At 53.3% G+C, this 21415-nt stretch overlaps 1 pseudogene; it reads left to right on the top strand.

Moving 5' to 3' along the window:
- The first annotated feature begins 1159 nt into the window (after window positions 1-1159).
- On the top strand, window positions 1160-6081 carry LOC141739112 (tektin-3-like; annotated as a pseudogene).
- The last annotated feature ends 15334 nt before the right edge of the window (window positions 6082-21415 follow it).

Genomic DNA, 21415 nt, shown 5'->3' with positions numbered 1-21415 from the left:
TGTCCTACCCCACTCCCATCCAGGGATCTTATGTCCTAATCTTTCACTGGGGCTCTGAGCCAGGCTGGGGGCAGTGGGGATGGGATGGTGTTAGGAGAAGGGCACGTCCAGCTGGCTACGGCAGCCACAGGGACTTATTCCTGCCCGTGGGTGACACTTGCAACCTTACAAGAGCTTCCCACCGAGCATAACTTACCCTCCTGAGTGTTTGTCCTCACATTCGGTGTGTTAGGTGCAGTTGGTGGCCCTCTGCATAGTGTTTCTGATAACAACTGACTGATAACCTCAATCTGAAAAGAGCAATAGCACCCACAGTTCTTGGTATCAAAATCTTCACGTGTGGCCATTCCTCCTAGGGCTACTGCAAGGCTGGTGTTTACAAAGCCCTCTGAAAGGACTTGGTGGGATATCTCCTTTCCAAGCGCAGTGATTTTACATCAGGTGAGCCATGGACATTTTTCTTCTTTTGCAAGACAGAGATGGCTGTTCTTTTGAGGCTGAAATAGGCTGCGGGGGACGGGGCGGGGTGTGTGTGTGTGTGTTCAAATTTGGATATAGTCCTGCAAAGCTCTGCTCGCCTGCAGACTGCTCACTTGAGCATTTAATGCAAGTGAATATGGAGGGGATGAGGATGGAGTCCCTCACCCACAAATCGCGCTGGGCTGGTAGCAGCTGTGTGTCCAAAGGGGCGCAGCTCTTGGGGCTGGTAATGGCACTTTGAAAGAGAAAATGACATGTGGAGTACTAGAAGATCAGCAGATACCAAACCCAGCCAAAAGAAGCAGATGAACAGCAGAGAATCAGCAGCTACAGTTTCACGGGACTGACAGACTGAAGGAAAATGAGGGCACAATATCTGTCACTCTCTTGAGCAGCCATGATTTGGTTTTTTCCCCATTTCAAGACCTGATGCTAGATATGAACAACAAAGTCAGATCTTTCTCTAGATACAAATGCTTGGGACGCTGTCAGAAGGGATTTGCTTTGAAGACTTTTAGGCCTGTACAGGCAATGTGTAGGTGCTGTGTGCATCCCTGTTTGTGTTGCAAGTTCCACGTGTTGCTGTAAGAAGGAAGGCAAGTGCAGGAGCTTACTGAGTGCGGTTGTCTTCTCTCTGCTCCTCTGTGCAGGACACGTACCTGAAGAGCAGTGTTCAAGAATGCAGCCTGGTCGATCTCCCTTAACGGCAACGTACACCCTTCCACGATCAACACCTAGCAAGTTTCTGCCTGCCATCAGTGCCATGGCTTCAAGCTATAAGGCCCGTTTTCCTTACTACCCGCTGCCTCAGAGCTCCAGCCTCCCCTGGATGCCCAGCACCTACTACAAACCAGCTGCCATCAACCCAACTTTGGCTCCCTTTTCCAAAAGTTCCCAGGGGATGATCGCCAGCAAGAAGCTTCCTGTCATTGCCAACAGAACAACCTTCATCACCCAGTACACCCCTGAGGACTGGCACAGGTCCAACCTGACCAACTACAAAGAGTCAGAAACTTGCCAGCACAACGCGGAGCGTCTGAGAGTTGATACCTCCCGCATGATTCAGGATAAATATCAGCAGACAGAGAAGACACAAGGGGAAAGCACCAAAAACCTGGGAGTTCGTGCCAATGATATTGGATTTTGGAAATCGGAGCTCTGCCGTGAGCTGGGTGAGATGATCGGGGAGACCAACGCCCTCACGGACATGAAGAAAAGGCTGGAGAGAGCCTTGGCCGAGACAGAGGCCCCTCTCCAGGTAAGCACCCTGTGCAGTGGCCTGCAAGCTGTAGCCCACTGCTGAAACATCTGCAGCCACTCAGACGTCCAGTTAAGTTTCGCTGCAGCTCCGTAACATCTAGAAAGCTTTTAGGAAGAGACCATTAGTTAGTGATCAACAAATCCCTTGCCATCTGCTGCATCTCCTATCAGCACATTCTGAGCCCATCAGAACCAAATATTTTTATAAGCGGCACATCCAAAATCCTGGTTTGGGAGACACAAGCTCAGGTCTTGCTACAAGGCTCTGGTGAGGTCAGCATCAAGGCTGACACAGGGCCCTGCATTCAGTTGCAGTTGCACCAGGGACACGTGTGCTCCCTCATGTTGCTTTAACGCTGATGTTGCAGCTCGGCTGCTCATTGTCAGCTAAACCAGCTGCCCGGGGCACTTTTTTCTTCCCTTTTCTTCCCATCTTGAGATGGGGCCCGTCCCTCTAGAGAACCCTGCCCCGGCAGCCAACAGTCATGGCATGTCCCCAACAGGTCGCTCAGGAGTGCTTGCTTCAGCGGGAGAAGAGGATGGACATCGACCTCGTCCATGATGACGTGGAGAAACAGCTCTTCACAGTAAGCTTGGCATCTCAGATCATGTGTGAAAGCTATTTTTACGTAAACTGCCCCGAGGAGGCTTTGCAGCCTTGTTCCCTACCTGGCTCCTTACTGCTGGCGAGGTGCTCAACCCTTCCAACCCCCAAAACCTGCTGGGCCAGGGGACGGTGTTCCCCCACGCAGCAGCTCTATTAATTGGTCTAATAAAAGAGATGACATCATTACATGTTTTGCCTTTGCCCAGGAAGTGGATGTCATCAGGTCGTGCCAGGAGAGGATGCAGCAGTACCTGGATAAGGCAAAAGCCCAGCTCGCATAAGGAGAAGCTCCTTATCTCATGCTGTAGGGCTGATGGGCCTTTACAGTTGGGATGTGAACCCCCCGCAGACCCCGACCTCTACCCACACCCCGCAGCTGTAAAACCCACGCAGGCTCCATGGGAAGCGGGCGGTGATGCTCATGGGAGGACAGAGCTGCCTGGGCGGGAGCCGCGGGGAAGTGGAACGGGGAAGAAGCCGTTCCACCCGTACATCCCCACTGATGGCTGTTGTTTGCATGTTGAAGGTCCAACAGGGTGGCCCAGCACGAGCTGGAGAGAGACCTGGCCAACAAGCAGGCGGCCCACCGCATCGATGACAAGTGCCACCACCTGAGGAACACCTCCCACGGCATCAGCTACTACCGAGGGGTGGAGCGGGTCGATGCCACGTGAGTGCACGCCGGGTGGCACGCGAGCAGCAAGCTGTCCCGGGGATGCGCGGTGCCTTTCCCTGGCAGGGAGCTGCTGGTCCCCAGCCCACTGTAAAGGCAGGTCCGTCCTGCCTGGAGACACCGGCTTCAGAGAGGCCATTTCTCTCTGCTCTATTATCATTATTATTATTATCATCATTATTATTCTCATTCTTATTCTATTGTTGCTGTTCTTTTCCTTTCTGTTATTGTTCTTCTATTTAACTGTCTTTTATCTCCACACACAAGTTCTCCCTTCCCTTCCCTTTCCCCTCCTCTTCTCCTTCTTCTCCTTGCCCTTCTGGAGGAAAGGGGGAGAACTGCACAAGTGGCTGCATGGTCCTAGCTGCCGGCTGGGGTTAAAACACGACCTATGGTCAAAATAAAAGCATAGATTAAAGCTACATTTGACCCACGCTGCTCCCTGGCAGGGTCCTTGCCTGCCCACATCCAGCTTCAGCAGCACGGGCTTACCAGGGGCCTCTCCTTCCTCCCAGGATCTCGGTGCCGGAGTCCTGGGCCAAATTCACAGACGGCAACATCCTCCACTCCCAGAGCTAACGGGCGGCCTCTGCCAAGCTGCGGGACAACACCAGGAACCTGCTGGAGGTGACGGCCAACGAGATGCGGTGCCAGTTCAACAGGGTGAACGTCGCCTTCACCAGCCGCATCGCCGAGACAGCCGACGCCAAGAGCAAGATTCAGACCCACCTGGCCAAGGTAGCCTGAACCCCTCCCTTTGGGTGTGACACTGTCACTTCCCAGGGACACCTCCGAAGCAGGACCCTCCACGCAGACCTGGCCCAAGGAGAGGAATGGTGGCTGCAGGAAGCTGGTTATAGCGTCATTTTCTGTTAGAAATTCCAAGTCCTGGGGACTTTCTTCTTGGAGCAGGAGGAGCTGGCACTGTGATTTCATCTCAAGGGATCCTGTCTTTTGCTAGCGCATCCTAGCTGACAGCCTGGCAGCACAGGGATTTCCAGCAGAAAAGGCCACTGCTGGTTTCATCTCCTGGGAGTTACTTCAGAAGCGCTGGCTGCCCTGCAGAGAGTCTTTGCTGGGCCTCTGCTGGGCTGCCTGCCGGGGGGTTCGCAGGCTTGCTTCTCCCCCAAGGACGTGCTTTCACTCTCAGTGCTCTGTGGTTGCTGCACGGGTATCCGTGTGCTTGCTCTGCCAAGCAGAGGAAGAGGAGATCAGTGACGGGCACCTGGCTCGGACCAGTGGGTCTCATGGAAAGCCTCCTGAAAAGTGCTCCACACCGTATTGATTCACTGAGCGGAGACTGGGCTGGCAGCGTTGCGGGCTGGTGCCACGTCCTTCAGTGAAAAATGAAAATTTTTCATGCATGAATAACCTTCCCTCTCTGAGTTGCTATTGATGGATGATCAGTTTCTGCAAGCAGTAGCTTTGGGAAGCTGGTAACTCACTGTGTCCATCACTGCTCCAACACCTCCTCTGACGTGACAGCAACAGCAAAGACAGGCTTGTTTTTTCTGCAGACGGACAGGAGAAAAAGGAAATTATGTTGTCACTTGAGAAGGTATTTTTTCATTCATGCATGTGTTTCTTTTTTACGGCAGACGCTGCGGGAAATCTTCCAAATGGAGATGAACATGGAAGCCATCCAAAAAGCCATGAGGGACCAAGGACCTCCGTTCAAAGTGGCTCAGGCCCGGCTGGAAGAGCGCACATGGAGACCAAACATGGAGCTGTGCCGGGACACTGCCCAGCTCCGGTAAGGCAGGAGCACGGGGCCAGCAGGGTCCTTGAGGAGTCCCGGGTAGTAGCGCTCAGGAACATCACTGGATGACAAAACCAGTCATGGGATGTTTTTCCTAAATAGTCCTTCCAGAAGGGCTCTGCTCTAATCAAAAGGAATGAGCAGGTATCCCAGCCTTTGGGTGCTGGGAGAGCTCTGCACCCACAAAGGAGGCTGTACACCATGGCTGTACACCATGGCCTGATGCCACCCCATGAGGGGCTGGGTTTTTCCCACTTGGGTAAACCTCATCTTCTCTCCTGCCTGCTTCCCAGCAGTTGGATGTGCTCAGTTTTTTAGGATAAGCCTTTACTCTCCAAAAGGCTTGCGCTGAGAGCACTTAGGTCCTTCCTTTTGGGGAACCTCCAGGAAGGGTGCACCCTCTGGAGAAGGAGTAAGGGCTGTCCTCACCTCCCCTGGGGACAAACCCTTTCAAGGACATTGTGAGCTCTGTGGGATTGCACCCCGAGGGGCTGTGGAGGAGCAGGCTGCCCTGAGTGCCCAGCAGCACCCCCTGTGAGGCACCCCAAACTTCACACCTCCTCCGGGGAGCCTGCTGGGCAAGACTCCAGATGGAGCCTTTTAGAAGCAAGTGAAACCCAGCCCCAGAGCCTGTTTAGCATCTCGCACACCGTTGTTTTCTCCATCCTCCGCTTGTTTCCCATTCAATTTTTGCCTCTCCCAGCTGTTTCGCTGTGTGTGCATCCGTGGGTGTGGGCAGGACCCCTGCACAGGGAAATCCAGGAGGGGGACCCAACAAACCTGCAAAACCAAAGGGGAACAGGACACCACAGCTGCTCATCCCTCTTCTCGGTGGCACGAGCTGCTCTGGGAGACGTGACTGCACGTTGCCAAAGCCTTCGCGCAGACTTAGCCATGCCTCCCCGCTGAGGTCTGGAGGAGCTCTGCCCTCAGCTTTCCCATGCATCTGCCAGAAACGGGGGGTCCGAGTTAGTCTGAGCATGCTGAAGGGGGAAATCCTGTGCCCAAGGCGCCCTTCAGCAGGACCAGGCTCGAAACCACGCACGTGATGGGACCATTAATCAGGGTTCCTTGCTGTTTTCCAGCCTTGTCAACGAGGTCCACGAAATCGACGAGACGGTCCAGAGCCTTCAGCAGCAGCTGAGAGACACCAAGGACACCCTGCAAATGTTGGCTCATGCCAAGTTGATCTTGCAGCATGACCTGGCCGTCAAAGCCAACTCGCTCTTCATCGACCAGGAGAAGTGCATGGGGATGCGCAAGACCTTTCCCAGCACTGCGCGGCTGCTGGGTTCTGTTTAGGCTGGGCTCAGCCAACCTCACGTTCTCTGTTGCGGGAGGGATCCCCAGTGTTGATAAGATGCTTTGAAAATCCATGATTAGATTTTCACTTCCTGATGAAAGCCCCGAGTAGAAATTAAACGCTCATTTGGTGTGTTAAATTTTGTGGTTAAATGGCAGTACTCCAGGTGGGGTCTCACGAGAGCAGAGTAGAGGGGGAGAATCACCTCTCTCGACCTGCTGGCCACGCTTCTTTTGATGCAGCCCAGGATGGGATTGGCCTTCTGGGCTGCAAGTGCACATCGTTGGCTCATGTTCAGCTTTTCATCAACCAGCACCCCCAAGTCCTTTTCCGCAGGGCTGCTCTATCACATCAACCCCCAGCCTGTATTGATAAGGAGGATTGTCCCGACCCAAGTGCAGGACCTTGCACTCGGCCTTCTTGAATTTCATGAGGTTCACTCAGGCCCACCTCTCTGGCTTGTCCAGGTCCCTCTGGACGACAACCCGTCCCTCTGGCATGTCGACCGCACCACTCAGCTTGGTGTCACCTGCAAACTTGATGAGGGTGCACTTGATCCCACTGTCTAAATCATTGATGAAGATATTAAACAGCACTGGTCCCAGTACAGAACCCTGAGGGACACCACCTGTAACTCCTCTCCAACTGGACATCGAGCCATTGACCACCACCCTCTGGATGCGACCACCCAGCCAGTTCCTTACCCACTGAACAGTCTGCCCATCAAATGCGTATCTCTCCAACTTAGAGAGAAGGATGTTGTCAGGGACCATGTCAAAGGCCTTGCAGAAGTCCAGATAGATGATGTCCCTTGCCCTTCCCTTGTCCACTGATGCAGACTCTGCATTTTATTCAGGCCCCGGTGCTCGGTGGATCCCCACACATCAAGCACAGCCCATGCCGGTTTCCTCCATGTATTTAGACACCAAAGTCACAAGGCAGTACACTCCCAGTTACAAGGGCTGCTCAGGAATTTACACACCAGTCTCATATCTTCAATCACTGCTCCTGCCTGGAGGAAGGGTCTTCACCTGGGCAAGGGGCTTCTTGGCCTGCAGCTGTGTTTTTTAGTATTATCATGAAGATGGTTCAGTCAAGGACGGCTGGACTTGGGTATTCACTGCCAAAGTGGCATTGTTGGGAGAAACATCTTGATTAGATGTTCAGTTAAGGTCTTAGTGTCCCAGGTAGACCAAATAATTAGGCTACAGATGTTCCTTCAAACAATTCCCTTTGATCCTCTCCTTAGCAACTACCTACAGTCATCCTTAACTATTGTGTCGCGGATGAAAATACTTGACACGGTTATGATTTAGCAAAAGTTATTAATGATGTAAGGTAGATTGAGAGGTTGAATTTTAGCAGCATTTAACCATTAACTGACTTAGGGATTCACAAAGTGAGCAAACAAAATAATTGAATAATATCTAAGCACACACACGTACAGGTCTGCTGTCGGGAATTTCTTAATAGCAGGCAATGCCAGTGAGCCAAAAGGTGCCGCTTTCAGGTCCTGCACACGCATGGGTGGACAGAAGAGCATCCCCATCCATACAGCTAATGTGTATCTCACTGCATACAGGTGGAGAGGTGGGTGAGAGAGAGAGAGACTAGCCTATAGCTAAAATTTCCCTTTCTCAGATTTAGGGTAAATACTCACGATGCCTCGGCGTTCCTCAACGGGCGACAGTTGAAGGGTCTTCTCCCGCCCCAGCCTCGAGGCATCAGCCTGAGAGGTACCTCAACTCAGGGCGGTTACTGGCCACAGCCCGCTGCGATCCAGAAGAGCTCAAAGGGTCTTTACTAGAATCGCTACCTACAGGATCCGAGACAATTGACTTTTGTCAGGTACTTTTCCACTCCGGCCCGACTCGGACGATGGTTACGCACCACCAGAGCTTGGTAGGCCTTCAGGGTCCTGGTACTCCCCGCCCTGTGGCCACGATCCATACGGTGTCAGGAGCGATCCATTGAGGTTATCATCTTCAAACAGTAGGAGCCGTGGGGACTGGGCACACTACTGTGCTCTGCTCTGTGGCTCTCTACCTTCTCTTTCATGTTACACCGTTGTGTCACGTTCTGCGGCCCAGGCTGGGAGGGAGATCACGCCAAGTACCGAGTGGCCTGAAGGATGGCGGGGGTGGGGAGCTGCACCACCACACTATGGAGCCAGTACATAAAACTTGATTAACTACAGAGCCATGGTTAACTTTAAATTCGATGACAGATAGCAATACTTCCCCGCTCCGCTTTCCCGGCTGCCAGCCTTGATGAGCATCCTCACCCTCAGCGCATCGGCGGCCACTCTTGGGTCCCTGGAAGAGGCTGAAAGAGGGGCCAGACCGGGGACTGCTGAAGCCAAAAGTCTAAAACTGAATTGCTTGGGCAAAAAGGTAGCTGAAAGCTGGTTTAGCTCTGTATCCTCTGTAGGTGCGACAGAGCAGCTTGCAGCAGGTTGGCTCCTTTGATATGGGAGTGTTGCGTGAAAGGGGCAAAGCGGTTTTGGCAGAAAATAGACCCCCTTGTGTTCTAACACTCCTCACCGAGGTGGGAGGCTAAGTGCGGCCAGGTTTAAATTCAGAGTGATGCCCAATTCGCCACTAGCAGTCCAGTCGCGTTTAATATGTATTAAACTCTTACGATTTGAGTGGACTGCACCTTCAGCCTAGTCGTGCTCATGAACTAGCACGGCCACTCTCGAGTCTTTGGTCGCGTTCAGTGAGAAACCGGAACGACTAGCTGCTTAAACAGCGCAGTTTATTTAAACAACACATCTATAGGTTCTTAGGATTGCCGGTGAGAAACACACTGTCTGCAAAGCACGTGCAAAGAAAGGTATTGTTCAATATACAAAACGCGCGACAAAGTTATAAACAGTACAGCCTGGCTACAACTGTAGGAGAGAGATTCTCTAGAGAGATTTCTAAGTTTCCCGAGGAAGCACTCGGTATAGTCCAAGTCTTACCAAAGGCGTCCCTGTGGGGGGGAAGGAAGGCTCAGCCCGTCGACTGATCCCGGAAGTCGGTGATGGAGTCCTCCTCGCCTTGTTCACGATGGTGACTTCCCTGATATCCCCCCTCTCTCGGGCTATTTTTATACTATTTTTTATCTTCAAAGTGGAGTTTGAGTGACCTGAGTCATGAATACTTTTATTATGATTGGTGTACTCAACGAGGAGTGGTCGCACCTTGGAGGCGGGTAGCCTCTGGGATGGAGGTGTGTTTTGGTACGTTATAATGAGCAAAGTTCCCACAAAGGACAGCATTTCATCAACATTTGTCGAAATGTTGGCTCAGGGTAGCGAGTAGGCAAAGTGCCGAGCAAAGCTGGGGGAAAAGGTAAAGGCAGCAGGAAAGGGTAGAAAAGCTCTCCCCTTTTGTGGGGTCCCCATCGTTCGGAGAAGTCCTTGTGGCCACCTGCGCTATGGCGGGGGCTGCAGCCCTTCAATCGGACGGGGCTGGGGAGTCGAGGGAAGCTCCTGGCGCCGTGGTGCCGAGAGAAAGGAGAGCTGCCCATAGCAGAGCTGCACGCTGCCCAGAGCTGGGTGGAGAAGAGCGTTGCTGTCAGGTCTTCAGACTCCCTTTACCTTTCCACAAGGACAGCTTGGCACCTCTGGGGAGCACAGGCCCATTGGTGCAATCAGAGTGAATTGCCAGAGGAGAAGACATGGCTGTAGGCAGCATTTCCGCTGAGCTCCTCACAGGTGCAGCAGTGGGTACAACTCTCTCCCCCCCGTAGTAAACAGCCCCTCGTCTTCCTACAGCAAGAGGGGATAGCCACCAGACAGGAGGATGTAGGCACAGGGCTTCTCCTCCCTTGGAGAGTCTCCAAAGTAGAGAGATCTTTTCTCGGAGTGGGAAATAAGCCAGGAAGTAGTCTACACCTCGCAGGTTTGGCAATGCCACCCTGTGTGCGTGAGGAGCTCGGGAGGGCGTTCGTCCCTGCTGCTCTCTCCTGCCCTGTTCATGCTCTGGAACATGGTTCTTACAGCTTCAACGGCCCTCAGGCTTTTACGACCTGGGAGATCCCTACTGTCGCCTGCTGCGCACGGAGTACAACAGCCTGCACGACCCGTATCTGCAGGAGTATCACAAGCGCAAAGACAACTTGCAGAGGCTGCAGAGAAAGGGCCTGGTCACCAGTGAGGGCAGAGTAGGTTTGGACGTCATCGGGCTGATAGAAGCGGTTCCCTGGGAGCAGGGATCCCCCTCCTGCAGAGGAGCAGCTCCCCTCGGCTGGGCTGGGGCTCTTTCGGGGAAGGCAGTCTGCTGGCTTGACTGTTCTTGGGGGTTTCTCCCCTCCTCTCTCCAGAGGTGGTCTGCACTCTGAAGGAGTTCAACGAGTACAGGCAGTACCTGACCACGCTCAAGCTGCGCGCCCAGCAAGTGTCCAGGCGAGAAGAGGTAGGCAAAGCCGAGCGTTGGTGGGCACCGGTCAGCGGCACGGTGCCGAGGGCTGGGGTTTCACTTGCTGCGTGCTGGGGAGGCGGTCAGTGCAGCAGAGGCGAGGGCTGTGCTGGGGGGGCCGGGCGGTGTGGCGGGGAAAGGACTACCGGGCTCGGAGCTGAGCCGGCGCGAGGTGCTGGGGTGGGCATGGGCAGCCACGCAGAGTCCCGAGGGAAGCCTTTCTCTTCTGCCCTCGTGGCACGGCTGAAGCAGAGCCCTGGCCTGCGCCCGCGTGAAGCCTCGGCACGCAGGGGTGCGAGCGCTTGTCCAGGCAACAGCGAGCCACAACCTGGTGTCTCCTTCTCAGGAAAGGCTTCAGCAACACCTGACCAAGTTGAAGGATGCCCCCAGACCGCCGGGGGCCATCAACACTTCTCGCCTGGCCCAGCCGCTGCTGCAGGCTCGAAGCCCAGCTTGCCCACCTCCACCCAAGAGCTCCAGGATCTCCCTGATATCAGGGCGATGCAGCAGAGCGCGATCAGATCTGGAGGAAGGCCACACCTTCCCCCAGCATGAGCGGGGACAGGAAGGTGCCAGGCTGCCCAGGAGGGTCAGTAGCGACGCTGACTCTGACACGTCCTTAGACAGCCCTTTGAGTGTAAGGACCAGGTCACGTCGCACAGTCGACTCTGTATTGCAGCGGATCTGTCAACGTGGGCCTGCACTGTCCCCCGAACCGAGTTCCGGGAGGGGTGTCACAAAACCAGACACACCACGAGATCCGAAGCAGTGCTGTCCCGCTAAGGACGCCCTCTCCTCCATGGGCCCGCAGTGGTCCCGCCAGCCCGTCCCTCCAGCGGGTCCCAAGCCCCCTGCCCAGACAGGAGCCCGGCGCAGATCACTGCGTGTAAAGCCTGTCGGAGGCGAGCCCCAGCCGCCTGCGTCAGAAAGGAGGGCGTTCGTGGGAAGGCTTGTGGACGATGTCCTGAGGAGCTGTGCGGCAAGAGAGGTGTAGAGCCCCTGGGCAGCAGAGACAGACCTTACCCGCTTGTGTTGCAATAAACAGTTTACTCCCCCGTCTGCGTCTGTCTGGGCATCTTCCCGTAACTAAGGTCCCGTTCTCACCTGCCGAGAAGCCGGCATCTTGCGCTGCTCAGCCTCGGAGAGAGAAAATCCGCCCGCATCTGGCAGCGCCCGACCTCTGCAATATCTCCTCAGTCTCCTCCGTTCACGTTCCACCTGCACGTTGGATAGCAGAAAGGGTCACAGAAACCTGCCACCAAACAAGGAGCAAAAGGACCTCTGGACATCACGGCAAGGAGATGGCTGCTCAGAGACTGTGAATTGCACCAGAGGACGCTGGGGCCAAAAAGCCAAAAGGCACTCGAAGTAGCCGATGGAAAAGAGCGAGCGGGAGGAAAGAGTTCCTGACCCAAGAGTGTCCAACGTGTGTGTATGGCGACACTGGGGCAAGGAGGGTGGTACCGCAGTGAATGTGCATTTGCGAAGGCAACGGGCTGCCAGAAGAGAGAGAAAAGACAAAAGTGTGTGGCCACAGGGGACAGTGGGAGAGGGAAGGAAACCAGCCAAGGGCTCCAAGGTGCTGGCTGTGGAAACGCCTTGTCTTCCAGAGGCCCTGAGGCTGTGCAGAGGCAGCGAAAGCCTGTTTTACCTCCTCAGGAGTCCTCCTGAGCTCCTCAGCACTGTATTGCTTCAGCTCCGTCTTCTCCTGCTCCAGCCTTGCAACTGCTCGCTGCAGACGTTCCAGCCGCTGCGACAGGAGTCTCTTCTCTGAGAGCCAGGACAGCCACTGCCCTTCTGCAATGGCCTGCCGGGGATTCAGAGAGGAGACGATGTGAGCTGGTGCCACATCAAGGAGAGAAGGGCCAGAATGGACACGTCGGGGAGAGTGACCACGAAGGAACGGACAGTGCTACGTCCCTTCTTCTCCTCCTGCTTCAGAGCCCAAAACAACGCTCTCCCTCCCCAGGGGCCCTCCTCCACATCACCTTGGAGAAATCCACACAAGTTTGCCTGCATGCTTTTTGCCCTGCTGCACAAGTACACCCTGAATGCGCAATGAAGCCTTCAACCTGACCAGCCAACGGTACTGATTCCATTCTCTCTAATACCCTGGAAAAGCTGGAGTTCAGAAATCTCCACCTCTGAAAGCATCCTCTAAGCACCGTCAGTGTCGCTGCTGTTCAGCCCCCCTTACAAAATTCTACTATGTTTAGTACGTTCGTTTGGTCAGCTGTGCCCTTTCCTTTCCTTTCCATGCCAAATCCCAGCCACGACGTGTTGGTTAATCTTGCCTAGATAGGAGAGAACCAATCGCCCACCCCCAGCTTTTGGACTCGCATTAATTTTAACGGCAAGCTGCGTAGTTCTTTCATTAGTGCGGGGCTTGACACAAAACATTTTAGCAGGTGAATGGTGAATTACCAGCAAACTTTTTCTTCTCAGACTAAGCACAAACACAGGCTGGGCAGAGAATGGATTGAGAGAGCCCTGAGCAGAAGGCCTTGGGGGAGCTGGTTGACGAGAAGCTCACCATGAGCCGGCAATGTGCACTCCAGCCCAGAAAGCCAACCGCATCCTGGGCTGCATCAAAAGCAGCGTGGCCAGCAGGGCGAGGGAGGGGATTCTGCCCCTCTGCTCCGCTCTGGTGAGACCCCACCTGGAGTACTGTGTCCAGCTCTGGAGTCCTCAGCACAAGAAGGACACGGACCTGTTGGAATGGGTCCAGCGGAGGGCCACAAAGATGGTCTGAGGGCTGAAACACCTCTGCTATGAGGACAGGCTGAGAGAGTTGGGGCTGTTCAGCCTGGAGAAGAGAAGGCTCCGGGGAGACCTTAGAGCAGCCTTCCAGTACCTAACGGGGGCCTACAGGAAGGATGGGGAGGGACTCTTCATCAGGGAATGTAGTGATAGGACGAGGGGTAACGGTTTCAAACTGAAGGAGGGTAGATTTAGATTGGCTATTGGGAAGAAATTCTTTGCGGTGAGGGTGGTGAGGCACTGGAACAGGTTGCCCAGGGAGGCTGTGGATGCCCCATCCCTGGAAGTGATCAAGACCTGGTTGGACGGGGCTTTGAGCAGCCTGGTCTAGTGGGAGGTGCCCCTGCCCAGGGCAGGGGGGCTGGAACTGGATGATCTTTAAGGTCCCTTCTAAACCCAAACCATTCTATGATTCTCTGAAAATTGGCAAATTTCCTCTCCTCAGGTGCTCCAATGGTGTAACTTTGAGAGTGTCCTTGTCACCTTGGATGTGTTCTCAGGCTGCAGGCCTGGCCTTGGAAACATGCGGATGAAACAGCTGTGGCAAAATCAATTGCGGAGCGCTGATTCCTGGGTTTAGTGTCCCCTGATATGAGGGAGCCAGAAGGGGACCCGTTTTACTGGAGAGGAAATGCAGAAAATGTGGGCAGCCCTACAGGGAGACTCCAAGCGTCCTTGTGCGCGTCACCCCCAGTGCCGTGGGGCTGGAGAGAGGGAAAACTCCCATTCTTAAGAGGAAAGCGGTAGCAGCTTGTGCAGAAAGTGGCCTGAGACGTGGGGATGTGTTCCCTCTGCCAGGGATGGAGGGGAGCAGCAGTGGGAATAGAAAAGATGGGCTGTCACCTCCTGGGACTTTCCCGGGCAGCCCCAGGTGAGCGTCTGACACAGCCCCGGAGCTGCCGTGCAGTCAAACCGGCCACCGACAGAGGATGCTTTCCTGAAACACTGCCAGGTCTTGATGAGACGAAGAAAGAGCTGCTTAAGACAGGAATGAAGTCTAATGTACTATCGTTACTTTTGCTAGCAATATTAACCTTAATTAGTGCTATTGTAGTCAGTGAATTTATCAAGGGCAATCCCGAATCTGTAACTGTCGCTCTCAATAAAATAACTGATTTCGATTGGTTTTGAATCTGATTCAGTGAACGTCCTTTGGTGGGACTCTGACAGACAAATATCGGGACTGTCATTAATTTTGCTCAACTAATTTCGATTATTTGTGAATGTGACTCAGTCAAAGTCCTTTGCTGGGACTCTGACAGTAAATCAGGGAAAGTCCTGGGACCCTGACGGAGAAATATGGAAACTACGGTCCTTTCAACGCGACGGGGGGGCGGCTGCGGGGGGCTTTGGGGAGAGGGAGCTGGTGCAGGGGTGCCGCGGGGCCCGTGGGCGCAGGGTGCCGGGCTGCGGGGAGCCGTGGCTGCTGGCAGAGTGCCGAGGGGGGGCGATGCTGTGCGGGCCGGGGGTGCAGGATGCGGGGAGCCGCGGGGGGCCGGGGCTGCGGGCACGGGGCTGCCCCGCAGCCGGGCGCTCGGGAGCGGCGGCCCCGCCCGCTCCTTCATTAGCCGCGGCCACAGCCGCTCCTTAGCGGCAGCCGGAGGCGGGCGGGGAGCGCTGCCGGCCACGGGGGTGCGGGCAGCGGGCAGCGGCAGCGGCGGGGCTGGAGCCCGGTGCCGGTGGGAGGCGGCGGGGCAGGGCCGTGCTGCTGCTGGCCCTGGGGGAGGCTGCCCGGGCGGGGGTCGGGCTGCGGGCTGCCCGGGGGGGGCTGTGGGGTGCCGGGCTGGGGAGGGGCCGCTCCCCGGGGTGCGGAGGCGGGGGGCGATGCGGGTCCCCTCTCGCTGTGGCTGGGTCGGGGCCGTGCGTGTGCGGCCGGTGGGTGCCGGCTGCCGGTGCCGAGCTGGCCGCGTCCCCCCGGCTGTCCCTGCCCCGGGCCCCGGGCCGGGGGTGCCGGTGCTGGCTGCGGGGTGCCCCGGCTGCCCTCGCACGGGCTCCCTGCCCCGGCGGAGCGGCGCTTTCGGGCTCTCTGCAAAGGCCAGCGGGGCTGGGCAGGGGCGAGGGGCGGCGGGAGGTTGGTGCGTGTCCTGCGTGGAAGGGGCAGCTCGCCGTGCCCGGGTGGCACCGGCACGGTGGTGGCCCCGGGGTGCCCAGGTGAGCCCGGGGGGGAGGTGGGCTCTGTCCCCCGAGGTCTGGGCGCTCACGCCGACCCCGTCGGTGGCTGGCAGGGCACCTGGCCGGGCTGCTGGCATCGGGCACCGCCCGCTTTTACCAAAATGCCGGCATTTTCCGAGGCGTCTGGGACTGCGTCCTCCAGCGGGGGGAAACCGTGGCCGCGTACGAGAAGGCGGATGGCGGGGAGCTGCAGGGGTTGCACCGAGTCCGTGGGTGAGTGCGGCCCCAGGCCGGGACCCCCTGCCTGTGCCACCCCGCGGCCACGGTCCCTGGAGGAGGGCGGGTTGGGGGTTATCTGTGGGGCACGGCCAGCGTGGCTTTTTGGCATTGCCCCTGTGCCGGGTGCTGCTGGCGGAGCTCTTCTCCGGCACTCCTGGGTGCCACCGGTGTGTGCGGATGCACACGTGCTCCCCGTCTGGCTCCGATGGAGCCCTTCCCTTCCTCCCGAAGCCGCAGCGCTCGCGGTGTCCCACATTTGCTGTCCCCGGTTGGGAGCGCACGGCTTCCTGCCGATAAAATTGCCTGAGCATCCTTCTTCTTTATCTTATATTGGTATGGGCATGAACAGTGTTTCTTGAGTGTCATTGGCAATTATTTGGTTCTATCCTATTAAATCTATTAATATTTCAGCCCTTGTGTTTCCTTGCTTTCCCCGATTCCCTTTCCTGGTTGGGGAGGGTCATCAGGTTCAAGAATAATTGTCTGAACAACACTAAATTGTTACGGGTTTTCTCAAACCCGACGTCGAATAAAGCAATGTCTCCTCTCTAAACTACTTTTGGTTTCGAGAGCTTTTATTTCAGGTAACAGTTTTTGGCGACCCAGATGGGACTTTGCATATAGGCTTGGCATTTGACGGCTTCTCATCGCTGCGGGGAATCACAAGCGGAACTCCAGCGCGCACCGGACCTCTTCTCTCTTCTCCGGGGACTTCCCTGGTGATTGATTCCCTGTCGGGTGGTGAGTAACCAGCTGAGCAACAAGTTGAGATATCGCATGGTAAAAATTGAAAATTGTGTGGTAAGAACTGCTTGGTAACCCCCCCGAGTAAATCGTCCCAGAAGGGGTACATGTCGGTGGGTGAATTGCTATTTGCAGCTGCTGGGTTGGTTCCTTTCCTGCGCTGGTACGGTGGCGACGGGAGCAGGTAAAGGGTTGGAATAATGGGAAATGTTTCATCATTCCAGGAAGGGGGTATTGCAAAGGCTTCTCCTTTAGGATGTATTTTGAAACATTGGGGAAAATTTGGGAAAGATCCCCTAATGCGGAAGAAATTGATTGAATCTTGTAATCAATGGGGGCCTTCCAATGTGTTGGAAGATAAGGAACAATGGCCAAAGAATAGCACGTTAAAGTATAATACCATATTGCAATTAATGTTGTTTTGTAGAAGGGAAGGTAAATGGGATGGTGTTCCCTATGTTGGTTTATTGTTGTGGTTTTTTACCTTAAGAAATGACTGTAAGAGCAGACAAGATTGTGGGTTAATAGTTAAAGATACTAATGTGCTGGCATTAGAACAGGAAACTGTGAAATCAAGATTGTTGAAGCGATGTTGTCCGGCTTGTAGTATTGACAAAAGATGTGATAAGTATAAAGAGGAGGATGCAGTGGAAGAGGAAGATAGTCAGTCGCTGGTGGCAGCACCGAGAGAGGAAAGGAGAAGCTGAAGAAGGGATAGAGGATGGGCAGCGTGATGATGAGCTGTGGCTGGTGGTACTGGGCGAGGCGGGGGAGCGGTGCTCCAGGAAAAGGCAGATTTAAAAGCTTGGAAGGAAATGTCAGGAATTTACGGAGAATATGCGCAGAAGGCGGCTCAGGGTCTACAATAGAAAAGAGACAGGGCAGAGAGCAAGTGAGGAATGGTTGGTTGTTAACAGCAGCTATTGCAGAAGGAAATCAAGGAGGCAGGAGATGGGATGGGAACAGAAGGAACCAAAACGTAGGGGGAATAGATGGGAATTTTTGCCCCGCTCTGGAAAAGAATCAGTGTGCGCTTGGTAAACGAAAGGGACATTGGAAGAGAGAATGTCCCCAGAACAGATTTTGGAAACGATTTCCCTAAAACATGGAACAATCCCAGGGTAACAGGGTTGCTCACTCTGCACCAGGATTCCGAGTGACGGGCACCAGGAAAAATAAACCAGAAAGTGTCCTCAACGGAACCCCTGGTTACCCTGAAGTTGGGGAATGAAAAGGTAGAATTTTTAGTGGAAACATGAGCAGCGTGCTCCGTTTTGAACTCTTGTAAAGGAAAACTGAGCGGTGAAAATATGTCTATTATTGGTGCCAGAGGGAACAGAGAAATAAGGCTTTTCTTTCAGCCTATGAAATGTGGATGTGGATCTCGAGCCTGTGTGCATACGTTCCTGTATGTACCCGACTGCCCTATGCTGTTATTGGGAAGGGATTTATGAAGTAAACTTAATGCTCAGATTGCATTTGAAGATAATCATATCCATGTGCAAATACCAGAAGAAAAAGCGTTGGAGGCACAAGTTTCCTTATTCCAGCAAAACCAAGATGTGCAGACATCTACAGTCCCGGAGGAGTGATGAATGCAGTGAATCCTCTCGTATGGGAAGCAGGAACGCCAGGACGATCTAAAGCAGCAGAACTGGTAAAAACTGACTTAAAGCCGAACGCACGACCGGTAAGACAAAAACAATATCCAGTAAAATTAGAAGCAAAAAGAGGACTTGAACCATCGATAGAAAAGTTTATTAAATACAGACTGTTGCGGGAACGACAATCAGAATATAATAGTACTCCGTAGTGGCTAATCCGTACACTCTGCTGACCACTATAAAGGAAAGAGATCAATGGTTTGAAATGTGGCAGTAACCTTGTTACAGTACGTGGACGATATTCTCCTGGGGACACAGACAGAACCTGACTGTGTGCAACATACGATTGATCCCTTGAATTTTCTAGGAGCAGCTGGATATGGAGTATCTCAGAAGGCGGCTCAAGTGGTGCAACAAACCGTTGTTTGTCTGGGTTTTACGGTTACGCAGGGAGAACGGAGCCTGGGAATGGGGCGGAAAGAAGCAATCTGTCCAATACCTGAACCAAACTCTAAACAGGAGCTGAGAGCGTTTTTGGGAATGGCCGGATGGTGTTGCCTGTGGATCATTGATTTTGGCTTGTTAGCGACTCGGACTGCCAAACCTGGAAAAACCTTTCAAGTTATTTGTTTACGAGAAACACCGTATTGCTTTGGGAGTACTGATTCAGAAGACCGGATCCTGGAAAAGACCGGTAGGATATCTTTCCAAGCAGCTGGACCAAGTAAGTCAAGGTTGGCTTCTTGTTTGTGGCCGGTGGCAGCGACCGTAACGCTCCTCCAAGAGGCGCGGAAGTTAACCCTGGGACAGAAGCTGGTCGTTCAGGTACCACATGCGGCGGCTACTGTTTTAGAGCAAAAGGGAGGGCATTGGTTGTCCCCTCGCCGAATGAGGAAATATCAGGCTATTTTATTAGAACAGGATGATGTAGAATTAAAAGTGACTTCAGTGCTGAACCCAGCAACCTTGTTACCTTTAGCGAGTGAGACAGAATTAGAATGTGACTGTCTGGTAACAATCGAACAGGTTTATTCTAGTCGAGCGGATTTAAAGGATGAACCTATAGACTCAGCAGAAATGAATCTATTTGTGGACGGGAGTGGTTTTGTTGCTAACAGAACTAGAAAGGCAGGATATGCTGCAGTCCTAGAAGAAGAAGTTATAGCGGCAGAAGCACTCCCTCCAGGAACTTCAGCACAAAAAGCAGAATTAATTGCATTAATCAGAGCTCTGGGAATAGCAGCTGGGAAACTTGCGAACATAGGGACTGACTCGAGATGTGCTTTCAGGGTGTTACATGCACACGGAGCATTGTGGAAGGAAAGAGGTCTCCTGTCTGCTCAAGGAACACCAGCTAAATAAGGAAATTTAATAAAGAAGTTGTTAGAAGTGGCGCAATTGCCTAAACAACTTGCTGGGATGCACTGTAAGGCTCATCAATTTGGCAACTCTTTCATCGTTACAGAAAACCGAAAGGCGGCTCTGACTGCTGGGCAAGCTGCAGAAAAGAAAATCCTCGGGACGTGGCCTGGAAGATCCCAACATTTAAGTCAGCCTCCCAAGTCTACAGGAAGGGACGAGCAATTAGCTAAGTTGTTAATGTCCGGTGAGGATGACAACGGATGGTGGATGGCCAAGGATCAGCGTGTGATATCACCTGAGAATCTTGTGAGAGACATTTCAGAGAAAACTCATAAAGAAACCCATTGGGGAATGGAGGCTTTAGTAGATAATACTAAGACGTAAGCTTTGGGAGTGGGAATGACTAGTATTGCAAACAGTGTTGTAAACAGATGTGAAATATGTCAGAAGAATAATCCCCGCAGTGAGCCGAGACCCCCACCAGGAGCAATAAAGAAAGGAAACACACCAGGGGATTACTGGCAAATTGATTTTTCTGAGCTTCCCGGGCAAGTCGGGTACCGGTGTTTGTTGGTTCTAGTGGGTACTTTTTCTGGATGGCCTGAAGCTTTTCCCTGCCGTACCAGTAGTGGTAGTGAAGGTGTTACTGAGGGAAATTATTCTGAGGTTTGGAATCCCGACGGGAATGTCATCAGACAGGGGACCACATTTTGCGGCAGAAGTGGTTCGGACTTTAGGAAGGGCTTTAGGGGTAAAATGGGATTTGCATACCCCTTGGAGACGCCAATCGAGTGGGCAAGTAGGGAGAATGAATCAAACATTAAAAAGACAGAGGAGCAAGATTATTTTTTTTCTGATTCCCTTTCCGGCTGCATTGCTTTGCAGGCTTGACTTGACTGTGTAGCCACGAGCCCTAATGTCAGCATTGGGGATGGAGAAGAAATACCAGGGGCTTTCGCAAGTAATGGGACTTGCTATTTCAGCAGCAAAGCAAAGGTAGGGGGGGAAAGGGGGGAAAAAAGTCCCCACTCAAATTCCCTTTCACAGCTTATACTCCATAGTGGGATTAAACTCTGGAAACTCTTTTTAACTAAGAGACTCTAAGTTATTAGACGCTACTGATACTTCAAATACTGGAGTACACTTCAGATACCATCGGTACGCTGTAATAATTGCCACGTTTTTCCAAGTCGCTTTGATTGTCTTTTCATTCATGGAAATTGTGCTCACTGGAGTGCACGTGATTCAGGCATGGAAGGGTCGGGAAGAAGACTAGTTAAAGGAAAAAATAGTGAGTCTCATTGTGTGAATTAGTTAATGGTGGTGGTGATTACTTGGTACGTGTCTGGTCAGAAATTGTTTAATGTGGTAGTCAGGTCTTTTGTTTCGTTGGTTGTTTTTTTTTAATCAGAGTAACTTGTATAGTATAAATGCTCAATTTATAGATCTACTTACAAGATACTCCACACATCTATTTTTTAAAATGCTGATTTTTCTTACTAAGTTGTGGAGGAAGAACTAAGGAAGCAGTTTGAGAAGGCTGGAAACAATCTGATAGCTTGATGCCACCAAAAGGATCGGTCGTTCTTTGTGTTCCTCCTTCATCAGCTGCCCTTGATCTGACGTTTTGTTGGGCTGCTCAGTGCCCGAAGCTGTCAGAAAATCGTTTCCTTTTTGCTGCTGGACTAGTCTCCTGCCGGCTTGGTGGCACGGAGTGAGCCCCAGGGCCAGTGCAAGCGGCAGAGGTGGTGGGAGGAAGCTGGGCTTCTGTGCTTCTTGTCTGTGAGTTTGATTTTTGGAGTGTGGGAACTGTCATGGGAAGGGGCTGCTCTGCTTTCCCTCCCAGTGGATTCCCAGCCCCCCCAGCAGTGATCTGCTCTGGTGATGGTGTGCTTCAGGGGGAGAGAGGCAAAAGCTGTTCCTTCTCTGTTGGATCAATTGGTAAATCGAGTAGCAGGGAGGTGGAAGGAATGGGAATGGGAATGGTCCACTTAGTAATTTTCCCTTGTGTCTCACTCGCACCATCCTCTGTTATCCCTAACACGCTGCTTCCGTCCATGGAAACC

The sequence above is a fragment of the Larus michahellis genome, chromosome 2, assembly GCF_964199755.1.
Source record: "Larus michahellis chromosome 2, bLarMic1.1, whole genome shotgun sequence".
Taxonomy (NCBI): domain Eukaryota; kingdom Metazoa; phylum Chordata; class Aves; order Charadriiformes; family Laridae; genus Larus; species Larus michahellis.
This window is presented reverse-complemented; position numbering and strand designations above follow the sequence as displayed.